The sequence below is a fragment of the Aplidium turbinatum genome, chromosome 1 (assembly GCF_918807975.1).
Source record: "Aplidium turbinatum chromosome 1, kaAplTurb1.1, whole genome shotgun sequence".
Taxonomy (NCBI): domain Eukaryota; kingdom Metazoa; phylum Chordata; class Ascidiacea; order Aplousobranchia; family Polyclinidae; genus Aplidium; species Aplidium turbinatum.
In genome coordinates this window covers 16,027,237-16,040,379 of record NC_137472.1, presented here as the reverse complement: position 1 = coordinate 16,040,379, position 13,143 = coordinate 16,027,237, and positions in this window count along the sequence as shown.

Genomic DNA, 13,143 nt, shown 5'->3' with positions numbered 1-13,143 from the left:
CTGTACAGCACAATTCACATCGCTTTTTATAGACTCAGTTTTCATAGAAAATCTTTTATGTGGTGCATCATTTCAAGTAATGTCTTCCCCAGAACTGTTACAGAAGTAGTCAGTAGTTTCCTGTGTGAGTTGGAGTCAAGACATGAAGCAGCTATTTCGTTTATTCTTAACTTCAACTTCCTTCAAAAAAACTTTTTTTCATTTTTTTTTTTCGATTAACCACCGCTATGAATTGAACACAATCAATCAAATTAAAAAAACAATTAATTGAGTGGACATTCACAAAATAAAACTCTTGATGACTTTAAAATTGCGGCAGTTTAAATGCAATGAAGCATTAGCATGCAACTAAATCAATCAAACATCTGAATTGATTTATGACAAGGATCTCAAACACGCGGCCGGCGAGGACGTTTTGTGCGACTCGCGAGGAAGTTTTATGCGGCTCGTGATGCATTTTTGAACTTTCAAATAATTAACAATCAAAATTCACTCTTACTCACTCAAATGCCCATCAAACTTCAACTGATTTGCGCTAGCCTACTTTCGCGCAATATTATTGCGTACGAGAAAGCCATATTGTTTCATCACAATTACATTGCCCATTCACTTCATTTACTGTTATCGCAATAGCACCCTTGGTAGCCTATTTGCGGCAGTGATTTCTTCAAGAACTTTTTTTTCGCTCGTTTTCAAAGTTTGCAAGATTTTTGCTTTCCAGATCCAAGTCGTTTCGTTTACATATTTTTTCGTTTTCAAAGTGTTTTTCATCTTTATGTTCTTACTTCTATTTTCTGCGATCTTACATTCTTGGTGCGTTCTTACTTCATCTTTTATGGCATTGCTATTGGGTTGTTTTGTTTCCTGAACAGTGATGAACTGATTGAACTGTGTTATCAATACAAAACATTGAAACGGCGAAAAGAGCACAATAAACATAACCAGGTCTGAAACTTAAAAGAACCGGCCTGTCACACCCGCAGTAGTGGGGAGCGACGTGTGTTTAGAGTGTTGATGCACCCGGGGAGCATCCACCACTTTAGATTGCGGGAGCCAAGTTGGAAAGTCAGGGTACCTGTGGAAGGAGAGAGTGGATTGAAAATTCCGTAGGACGTGTCAGATAACCAAGTTAGATACTCCGAAGAACCGGTTGTCACACCCGCAGTGGCGGGCAGCGGCATGGTTTTAGAGTAGTGGTGCCCCGGGCGGTGGTCCACCAGCTTAGGTTGCGGGGGCCAAGTTCGGGAGTCGAGGTACTTGTGGTAGGAGTGTGTGGATTGGAAACTCAGTAGGACCCGTCGGCAAAATTTAGAAAATCGAAACGGGCTATGGAGACAAATGTAACTTTCCGCAATGTAAAAAAATATTCTTGGCTTCAGGTTAATTTAAAAGCAATTATTTGGCCCTCAGAGCAATTTGAGTTTGAGATCCTTGGTTTATAACAGCATTAAAAACTAATTTAATGATGTAACAATACGGTTTGCAAATCTACCAACACAACAATGATGCCACAACACAACGTCACAAACATGGCAATGTTGCGTCACTGCATCGAAATGATTTACATATTTATCGCACTTTGGATTGCAAACAAATACTTGGTCAAATTTGTTGTTATTTATTACGGTGTTAAAAAGCTATTCCTTTTAAAAACTAGACACCCCATATTAAAACTTTAAGAAAAGTTTCAGTGCAGCACTAAAAGAAGCCTTTAACTTTTTAATTTTCAATAATATTTATTTCTTTTGCAATTTTTCAATAATTTTTATTCATCAAAATATATATCAGGATAATCGTGTGAAGGATTCTTGTGTTCTAATGACGTTTTATTTTAAGGAGGAATGTCTTGATTTAACTTGTTTGAAATTGATTAATTTGAAAGCCAATCGTTTTAACAATATCTGTATAGCGACACGGGGTTTTATGAGGATGCCCCACTCTAGTAGTGAAATATTTCATTGAAGGAAATATGCTGGAAATATGAAATTTCTTGACTTTTTGTTTTTATTTTTTGCAAATTTTTTAAACCTAAACTGGTCATTATGTTACCTTCATGCCTTTCACAATAAGCATTTTGTCTCAGGTGGCTAGACATTTTCGTGCAATGCTAGATATATATAATTTAATGTTAGTGCAATACTGTTACATAAAACCACTGATGTAGTATAATATTAAAAGTAGGGGAAGGGCGGGACCTACGAGCCGATTTTTACAAAATCTCATATATTTTTTGTTTAGTGTCTAAGATTCGTCTCAAAGTTTACGTATATCTTCCTACCTACAGTCTCCATACTTTTACGGATTTTAAGCATGTTCCGGTGGAAGCGGAAGTTCCTAGAGCAAAAAATGTAGCGATCTCCAAAGTGGTTCATACGACCCGCAAGTGAGGGCCCTACGACCATATGTGGAGGTCCTCTAAGCCGCTTGAAAAAAAACATGCAGTATTTTCGATTTTCCATTTATTTAACAGTTTTATGTTGTGCTATTGTCATACTAGGCCTACTACAAGAAATGTCAAATGGGAAACATTAAATGTATGCGTTCATCGGAAAATCTTTCTGTTAAGAACACAGATGATTTTACTATCAGCACAAAATATTCCGTGCACAAAGTTTAATTCGCAATCAGCAAATTGGAAAAACATGACTGTACTTCATCAGATCATCACCACAAACTTGTTTATTCAAAATTGTACACAGAGAAGTCAACAGGTATCAATTAATTTCTTTGGATCGTGCTGTTGACCCAAAACAAAATGGTTTGCAAGTCGCTCCAACAGGGAGGTTCACAGGTCACGCATCACATGACCGGTAATTATTTTGCTCCCAGCCTAAAACCTGAACTTTTACTCTCACTCAACATAGCTAAAACAATGCTAATTTATCGCACATTAATCACTTATCACTGAAAGCCAAGACATCACTCAAGACAAAAAACTAGAAAAAATGTTGTATACGACCTCAAAAATTTACAAAATTATGTCAAAATCAGCAATGAGGTCTCCTGTCCACAAATCAGCTCAAAAAATGACGTTACTTCCTAGGAATACCTAACGAAGCGTGTCAAAGCCAACGATATCCACATTTGGCACGAAAAAGTTGTATAAAAAAATTTACGGGGGGTGGTTCGCAGGTCACCCCTGTTCACAGGTCCCGCTCTTTCCCTATGTTCCATGAATAAAAGTCATTCCGTTATTTCCGTCAACCTTGCTTGTGTCATTTCGATTCGATTGAGCTTCTCGGTTATATTTGAAATAACTCATAAAATCAATGCCACCTTTAACACTTTGACTTAGCTATGCTCTTGCTGCTTATTTCATCTGTCCTTGCACTCTCATAACCGTGCTATATATGAAAGAATGTGAAAGTATAACAGTATGAAAGTATGAAAGTATGTGAAAGTATAAAAGTATGAAAGTATGAAAGTACGTGAAATTATGAAAATATGTAAAATTATGAAAGTATGTGCCATGAATGAAAGTATGTGCTATGAATGAAAGTCCTTCAGTTATTTCCGCCAACCTTGCTTGTCTCAATTCGATTGAACTTGTCGGCCTATTTGAAATAACTCATAAAATCAAGGCCACCTCGTAGGCCTACATTTTTTGGCACTTGCTCATTTTTTGTACTCTTGCTGCTTATTTCATCTGTTCTTGCGTTATCATAACCTTGTTACTTGCAGTTACATGTTGTTCGAACACACAAAATAAAACCATTGATCTGACGAATGGATATAAGAAAACTCAGAGATTTCAGCCACAACTCTCTGCTATGTTTGAAAATATTTAATTATGGTATCTATCTAACACAGAGATTATTGTCTCTTGCCCAAAGTGGTGAAGTGCGGTGAAAAGCTCAAAACTGTCTACAAAACAAAAACTAATCGCGAATTTATCAGTCAATTACTTTGATAAAGTTTTATTAAAATGATACTTGCATTAGTTGTAGGCTATACGTTGAGCCTTAATGGCTAACACTTTTACAAACCAGACAAAAGTATGATTTTTAATTCCTTTCATACCTAGGCAAGACCCGGTCTAAGGTATCCATGAGCTATCAACTTCATGCAAGTGTCTACAAATAAATTTGTTTTCATAACAACAACGCTTTTAACTACCATTGCAAAAATAAAACGTGCTTTGACTGTCTATCAGGCGCAATGCACCAAGTGCTAATGATACCAAGAAAAATATTTTCTAAAATGTTTTGTCGTCGTCGTTTGTGCAGAGAATCTATTGCTGATATCAGGCGAGACAATTGAAGAGCAGACACCGAGAATCTATTGGAGAGAATCCAGTCTTCGATTTCATCATACAAGACATAGCCTACAGACCTTCTACTCCCTTTGTTAATTCATTTCTACAATTCAACTGTAGCGGCATTATTTTAGGATAAGCCGCCCACACACAGCTGCAGTAGTGCATCAATATCCCGAACACGGTAGTGGTGGGGATGACCAGATAACGGCAGGATTTTATTGCGATAGCACAAGCCAACTTGACACATCGGAACAAAAGAGAGTAAGACCGGTCGGATGAAATTAAGCCAACAACGGAGTGCAAAACTGATGGAAATCAACCTTGAAACTGAAGTCCATGACGGGAGTTTCTACATTTGGAGCGTACTGCTCACTAGGGTGGATCAAAAATGGCAAAATATTTTTTTTTTCTTAATTTTAATTAGCTAGATACGGTATGGCAAAAGTTGCCAATATATCACCAAAACGCAATGTAAAAATTTGAAGAGGTTTGAACAAGTTTTTGATCTCCCCCAGCGACATACAAATTTAGGCACTCATACATACAAGAACTGCATGGCAAATTTTTCATTTTATTTTAACTTGCTATGTAGATATGGCGAAAGGTTCTAATGTAACACCAAATACAATGAAAATGTGTGTACGGTACTTAAGAGTTTGACTTCACCCTCTTTCAGTATATTAATTTTAAAGTGACTTGGCGGATGGACTACCCGCAGTTCCAACAGGTAAACGCCTATAAACATTCACCATCAGATGGCCGAGAATAGACTCACAAACTTAAACTTTATATGACAGCATTGACAGGTGGCCCACTCGCAAAGTCACTCCCTATTAATTTATGCGCTCATGCATACAAAGACTACAAGCAATATAATAAACAGTTACAAGTTGAAGTGACTAAAGTCATGTTTACACTCAAATGTTGGCATTAATTAACTGACGAGAAGCAATTCGGCCACGAATGAAACCGTCTCGATATTTCGGTCCACAAACTGCTTTAGATGCGTTGGTAACCAGCTTCACGAGCCTTTCAACAGCCTGCGTGTGACATGGAAAATTGGGAAAAATACAGTGGGAATCACATCTATCATGATGAATTGTTGGGGCTCAGAATCCGTCATAGTTTTAATTACAGGAGGCTCCGTGATAGGACGATCTGTCCAGTTAATCAATTCGAAGTATTTCACTGCATCAAAATTAAGCTTGCGAGAACTTTAAATTTTTCCGCTGGCTTTTGCATCTCTAGATTTCATCACTCTGTAGGCCTATAACTGGGTTTATAATTTTCCTGTGGTTCTGACTAAGATATCTTGATGTGGTTATCATTTGGTGAATGTGTAACAGAAGTGGTTAAGCTAACATTCTGAATACATAAATCAAGCACTAAGGTTGCTCCACAAAAGGTCTTCTTTATTGATAACCCAGCATACAAGTCGATGCCATCAGATAGCCGAGACAAATACGAGTTATGCCAAGTTGTGTCAATTTGAAAAAAAGCGAATATTGCCACGCTAGTGTTTTTTATACATGAAAGTATTCATCCGCCGGTGCTGCCAGGCGCATTGGTAATTGAATAATAATTGAAGCTTGAAAGTACGGTAGGCTAAACAGTTGAATTACGAGAACTGCACTGCATAATGTGTGGCTGGTGGAGAAGGTGTGAGACAGCAGTCGGTACATACGTTGGCCCCAGTCAAAACGACATTGAAACGTAGGAGAGATGTCGTGAATGACGAAAACAATAAGTTATGATTTAGGGTTAGGAACTGAAATTGAATACTGGGGCGCAACGGTAATTGAAAATGCAATGATCGTAAAAATTACAAGTGTGGTGGAAAAATTATGTAGGCTACACAAGCAGGTAAGCGTTCATGGCTGTCCATGCCCTGCCTCCGAAGAGATAGGATTTGACAGCCATGGAGGCAAACCAGAGTAGTAAAAAAAGTACATAGCCTAGCGGTGCGCGCGCGCGGTTGTGCGAGACGTGGATGTCCGAGAGTCATACTATTAGTTCAAGTATTTTGATGAGGGAGGACGAGACAGCAGTTGATGTGGAAGTTCGGTGATGTATGATGAGCACGACAGCAGTTGATTTGGAAGTCCGTTGATGTGTGCCGAATATGACACGAAAGAGGCCAGCTTGTATAATTGCAAGCTGTGTGACGATGCAGCCATTGCATGTCGAAAGTGGCGCAAGTAGCGGCACTGGTTTGGTTGACGTCGCGGTGTGCTTCTGACGTGGAGAAGGCTTGAAACGTCATGGTGTGCTTCTGACGCAGAGAAGGCTTGAGTGATGAACGATGCAGCAATTGCACGTCGAAGGTGTGTCGCAAGAAGTAGCGGCAGACATGGGGTTTACCATGTTGGAGTTGCGTCGGTGGCTGTGGATAGCCGTATTGAAATCATCTCCGTGGAGGCATCTCGTGGTTGAGGCATCTCATGTTGAGGAATGTGATGAGGGACTGTGCAAGTCAGTGCAAGTCGTGGAGAACATGGGGTGCTATGGTGCCATGTTGGAGTAATCTCATCAGTGAGTCTGTCGTGACATCATCGTGGTGCTGTATTGAAGTCCCTTAAAGTCTCGCATCAAGTCTCGCAGCAACCGTGCTGATGGGCGCTAGGGAGGGCCGTCGGAAACAGATTGCTTAGCAACTCGAGTGTCTTAGGAGGTTTGTCGAGTAAATGGCGAAATCGAAAACCATTTTTTAATTGAACGCCAGGAAGACGGTGCACAACACGGACCTAATCGGTAAATCACCCCATTCCAGGGATATTGCCAGGGTTGCCATACCGTCCTTATTTCTAAGATTTGTCCTTATTTTGAAGAACTCTATCTTAGAAAATATTACTCTCCTTATTGCTAGGAAATGTCCTTCTTTTTGATTTGAGTCCTTATTTTGTCTTATTTTCAACAATTAGTGAATAAACTTAGTGGAATGACAGCCAAATCCCTACTACAGTAAAAGTAAACCTAGACCTGAGTTGTCGTGAGATGCACATAGTATTTTTTTTACGAACAATGAGTTGCTGGAACACATTGTTTCTGGCAAACAATATGGCATGTGATATATAATGGCTCGTATAAATGCTGAGATTTGTTCAAAAACGTTTGTTTTATTTTGTATGAAAATTTAATTTTTCTGTTGTCCTTATTTTGGGGTCCATGTCGATGGCAACCCTGGATATTGCAGTGGCGTATATTCAGAGTGTGTGCGCCGCACACCCATCAAACATTGTTGATTCATCAATCATCATACAGTTAAACATGCAAGTAGGCTACTTAGTAGCCTATATAAATGGTGAAGGCAGGGTATACAAGTAGCCTAAGTACTTGGTAGCCTATATAAAAGGTGATGGAACGGTATACAATTAGCTAAGTAGGCTTCTTGGTAGCCTATATAAAAGGTGAAGGTTTGGTATGCAAGTAACTAGGCTCTTGGTAGCCTATAAAAAAAGTGAAGGCATGGTAGCCTATGTAAGTAAGTAGGCTACTTGGTAGCCTACATAAAAGGTGAAGGCATGGTATGCAAGTAAGTAGGCTACTTGGTAGCCTATATAAATGACGAAGGCAGGGTATACAAGTACGGTAGCCTAAGTACTTGGTAGCCTACATAAAAGGTGATGGCAGGGTATGCAAGTAAGTAGGCTGCTTGGTAGCCTACATAAAAGGTGAAGGCATGTTATGCAAATAAGTAGGCTTCTTGATACCATATATAAAAGGTGAAAGCATGGTATGCAAGTAAGTAGGCTACCAGGTAGCCTATATAAATGGTTAAGGCATGGTATGCAAGTAGCCTATAAGTACTTGGTAGCCTATAAAAAAAGGTGATGGCAGGGTATGCTAATGCAAGTAAGTAGGCTACTTGGTAGCCTATATAAAAAGGTAAAGGCATGGTATGCAAGTAAGTAGGCTTCTTGGTCGCCTATATAAAAGGTGAAGGCATGGTATGTAAATAAGTAGGCCACTTGGTACCCTATATAAATGATGAAGGCATGGTATGCAAGTAGCCTAAGTACTTGGTAGCGTATATAAAAGGTGATGACAGGGTAGCCTATGCAAGTATGTAGGCTACTTGGGAGCTATACTTGGTAGCCTATATAAAAGGTGAAGGCACGGTATGTAAGTAAGTAGGCTACTTACTAGCCTATAGGGCTTATAAAAAGTGAAGTCAGGGTATATGGACGGTACCCGGACATTTTGCCGAAAGACATTTTGCCGAAAGACATTTTCCGAAACCCATTTTGCCGAAACCCATTTTGCCGAAAGACGTTTTGCCGAATGGACATTTTGCCGAAACTCATTTTGCCGAAAGGACTAATTGCCAAAAGGACTAAATGCCGAATGGACAAATTGCCGAAATTATACAAATGCATTATAATGTATTATCATAACCTAATCACACATAAATGTCATTCACAAACAGATTTCACTCATAAATTTTGTGCGACAGCGCGTAAGTATCCGATAGAAGTGTTATATGTATAAGCAAACGTCTAATACTGATCTCCAAAACCTATGGAGACTGCATATATACTTATAGATGAGACTTGGTGTCACTTAAACTAATACTGATTTCCAAAACTGTGGAGACTGTATATAAAGCAATTTTTAGGCAAACAACAGTAGAAAAGTAATTACTACTTCAAAGCCACTGCTTGCATGGTAACGAGACTCGGTGTCACTTCAAAATAATTACCAGTTCAAAGGCACTGCTTGCATAGCAATGAGACTTGCGACTTGGTGTCACTTCAAAATAATTACCAGTTCAAAGTCACTGCTTGCATAGTAACGAGACTTGGTGTTGCTTCAAAGTAATTTTTAGGCAAACAACAATAGCAAAGTAATTCTATTTCAAAAGCACTGCTTGCATAATAACGAGACTTTGTGTCACTTCAAAGTAATTTTTTTCCAAATTGTTTCGGCAATTTGTCCATTCGGCAATTAGTCCTTTCGGCAATTAGTCCGTTCGGCAATTAGTCCTTTCGGCAATTTGTCCATTCGGCAAAATGTCCTTCGGCATAATGTCCTTTCGGCAAAATGTCTTTCGGCAAAATGGGGTTCGGCAAAATGTCTTTCGGCAAAATGTCCGCGCATGATATGGACGACACAGGTATCAGATAAGTATCAGTGCTCAGTGAAGGCAGAACAGGTAGGGTGTTACCCTACTGACTGAAGCAAGTACCATAATTGGGTTCTGTTTCAATGAAACATATAATCATAATAGTGAAGTGAAGGGATATTTAAAACACAATTCGCAATTTATTACAGGTATTCAGGACAGTAATTTGTAATAGTGCTAGTGGTAGCCTACCAGTCGTATTTTACGTTGATTGATTGAATGCAAATAATGACAACATACTAGTTTCTCCGGTGGAGTCAGCAGAAACTCACTGAGCCATCAATTCTACGCGATTTTAGCATCCAACAGCTCACAGAGCTTTTCCTCGAGACCGATGTTCTTACATCGATTGACAATTTTCCATGCTGCACACAAGCAGTTGAGCGCGCAGTCAAACTCGCCACCGATGTGAGCGATGAAGTCATCGGCCATGATAGTAGACATGAACTTATTCTGACGCGAACTGCTGCTTGTTCACAGCGTCCACGTTTTGAGTCAAAGAAAGATTACGTTTGGTGATTGTTTTTGACTGTTTACGTCGTTTTGTGTACTTTTTATTTGTTTAATTACTTTTTTTTTAAAAAAACTATTTTTTTTATTTTATTTGGAGGATATTGATTTTTTTGTGCGGCGTTTTCCCGCGGCCCGATCTAAAAAAGGTTTTCAGATTATTTGTTTGTGACCTAAACCTCCTATCTGAGCCGAGTTGCTAAGTGATTTAACAAAAAAAGTGCATTGACGGCCCTCCCTAATGGGCGCGTCTGAAACAAAATTGATACAAAGTAGCATCCGCTAGAAAGTTACACATAAGCAGTACAAGGACACATTACAAAAAAATAGCGATACATGCGGGTGGGCATACAAGTTGTTAAATTTACAAGGCATGAGGTGGTCATGGCGGCAAATGCCGGCTGATGATAGGTAGGAAACTAGACATGAAACTATGAGAGTCGTAGTACATAGGTACTGAGTAGGCTTAGCACTCATTAAAAAAAGCGACAAACACGAGCATAAGAAGTTGTTGCAACGTCACGTGACTGTAGTTAAACAAGTGACTATAGAATGGATGAATGGATGCAGTTTTCACGTCTTGCTCAGGACGGTAAGCTACTGAATGGATGCAGTTTTGACGTCTTGCCCAGGACGGTAAGCTACAGAATGGATGCAGTTTTGACGTCTTGCCCAGGACGGTAAGCTACAGAATGGATGCAGTTTTGACGTCTTGCCCAGGACGGTAAGCTACAGTAGAAAAATTGGTCAAGCGTAGGTTAGTCTGTAAACCTGGAAGGTTGGACGATGATGCGTCCACTACGAGTCGTTTTGGGTTGAAAGCGAATGAACGAAGGTTTGCGCACGATGGATTCTGATAGAGGAAAAGGCAATTGAGAGAAGGTAGCACAGTTGTCTTCACTATTAGAGGATGCGGACGGTGGACAAGGTGTGGTTGTAGGTGACAGGGTGAGGTCAGGTGGTGCGAGATGGTAGAATGGTTTGAGTCTATCTATGGATATGTTGGAAATGCGCGAACCGAGGTCTAAAGTGAAAAATTTGTCAGAAAGTGATTGAACACGAAAAGGCCCTTGATAAGGACGTTGAAGTGGTGATCTAACTGAGTCGTCGCGAATGAAGACATGGGAGCAGGTGAATAAGGCGGCGTCGATGTGAGTGTGACGGTTGCGCGTTACGCGGGTGGGAGCATAACGCAACGAGGCCATGAACTTGATGAAGTCATTGACGAGTGGAGTGTGAGATGAAGGTATGTCATCGGAAGGAGTAAAAAAATGACCCGGCAGACGGAGTTGTGTGCCAAGAGTTAATTCTGCGGCAGAACAGTCGATTTGTTCTTTCAAAGCAGAGCGCAAACCTAATAAAACCCATGGAAGGTTGGAGACCCAGTCTACAGAGGTAGTTTGTGCTTTTAAAGCCCATTTGATCACGCAGTTATATTCTTCAACAGCGCCCTGGCATTGAGGATGATAGTTAGTGGAGTGTGAGAGCTTAGATCCAAGAAATTGGGCAATGTCTTTCCATAGAGTAGAAGTGAATTGAGCGCCCCGGTCAGTGGTAATTCTGGCAGGCACGCCGAATCGGCTGACCCAGTGCATGAGAAAAGCGTCTGCGCATGATTTTGCGGTTATATCACGTAATGGAATGGCCTCGACCCAACGAGTGAAGCGATCCACAATGGTAAGAATGTAGGAGAAGCCTTGGGAAAATGGCAGCGGGCCAATGAGGTCCAGGTGAATGTGAGCGAAACGACCAGCTGGAGGTTGAAACTGCTGTAAGGGTGAGAGATTGTGACGAAAGATTTTAGTTTGTTGACAGTGTAAGCAGGTGCAGCACCAGTCGCGAGCTTCTATTTTAAGCTTAGGCCCGAAAAAGCGGTCAGATAGTAAACGCTGTGTTTGTTTGATGCCTGGATGAGCCAGAGAGTGGATAATGTCGAATACCTGTCTGCGCATGAGCGGAGGAACATAAGGGCGAAAGCGGCCGGTAGATGTCTCGCCTAACAAGGAGAGGCCATTAGGGGCAGGTCGAGTGGTCAGATTCAGCGATGAATTGTCATGGAGAAGCGGAAGCGTAGTGTCTTGATTCTGCAGGATAGCCATACGATTATAATCAAGGGACGGAACATCCTCAAAAATAGCGGCTATGGGAGGGTGGGAGAGACAATCAGCGGTTACGATGTCTTCACCAGCGAGATGCTGAAGATTCTTAGTGAATTGAGCTATATAAGACATGTGGCGAATCTGTCGCGGCGAGTGTGATGCGGTGGGACGGTGGAGAGCACTGATGAGGGGCTTGTGGTCCGTGAAGGTGCGACCTTCTAAAAAGTAACGAAAATGTTGTATGCCGAGGTAAACGGTTAAAAGTTCACGGTCGAACGTTCAGTAATTGCGTTGTGCAGTAGTGAGAGATTTTGAGAAGAACGCTATTGGCCGGGATTGGCCGTGTACGGTTTGTTGCAGTGCGCAACCTATGTGAGTGGCGGATGCATCTACCGCAAGAAAAGTGGGAGCTTCATGTGCGGGAAATGCAAGAAGACACTCCTTGGATAGGGACGATTTTGCTTGAACAAATGCTGCTTCGGCTTCAGGAGCCCACGTGAGACGTTTACGACTGGCTTTGTTATGTGTGAGCAAAGCATGTAGCGGTCGCAGAGTGTCAGCACAGTTGGGAAGGAATTTGGAATAAAAAGCGATCATACCTACAAAACTGCGTAGTTGTTTCATCGTGACTGGTTGAGAAAACGATTCAATTGCGTCTACCTTTTCAGGATTGGGTTGAATACCTTGCGATGAGAGAAAGTGACCTAAAAAGGTGATTTAGGATACTGCGAATGTGCATTTGTTTTTGTTAAAGGTTAGGCCAAAGTTGGCAAGGCGTGAAAAGACTTCTTGCAGGTGAAATAAATGCTCTTCATGCGATTTTGAAAAAATGAGTATATTGTCGATGTAGCAAAAAATGAAGGGTAAGTCGCGTAGAACTTCATCCATGAGGCGCTGAAAGGTTTGGCTAGAGTTCGATAGGCCCATGGGCATAAAACGGAATTGAATGGAGCCAAGCGGCGAGATGGCAGCAGTTTTGGGAATGTCTTCAGGTGCTACAGGAATTTGATGAAAGCTCTTGAGTAAGTCTAAACTAGAAAAAACGTTGCAGCCATTAATGCGGTTAGCAAAATCGTGAAGGAAGGGAAGTGAATATCGGTCCGGTTGAGTTTGGAGGTTAAGTTTGCGATAGTCAACCGTGATGCGATGGGACA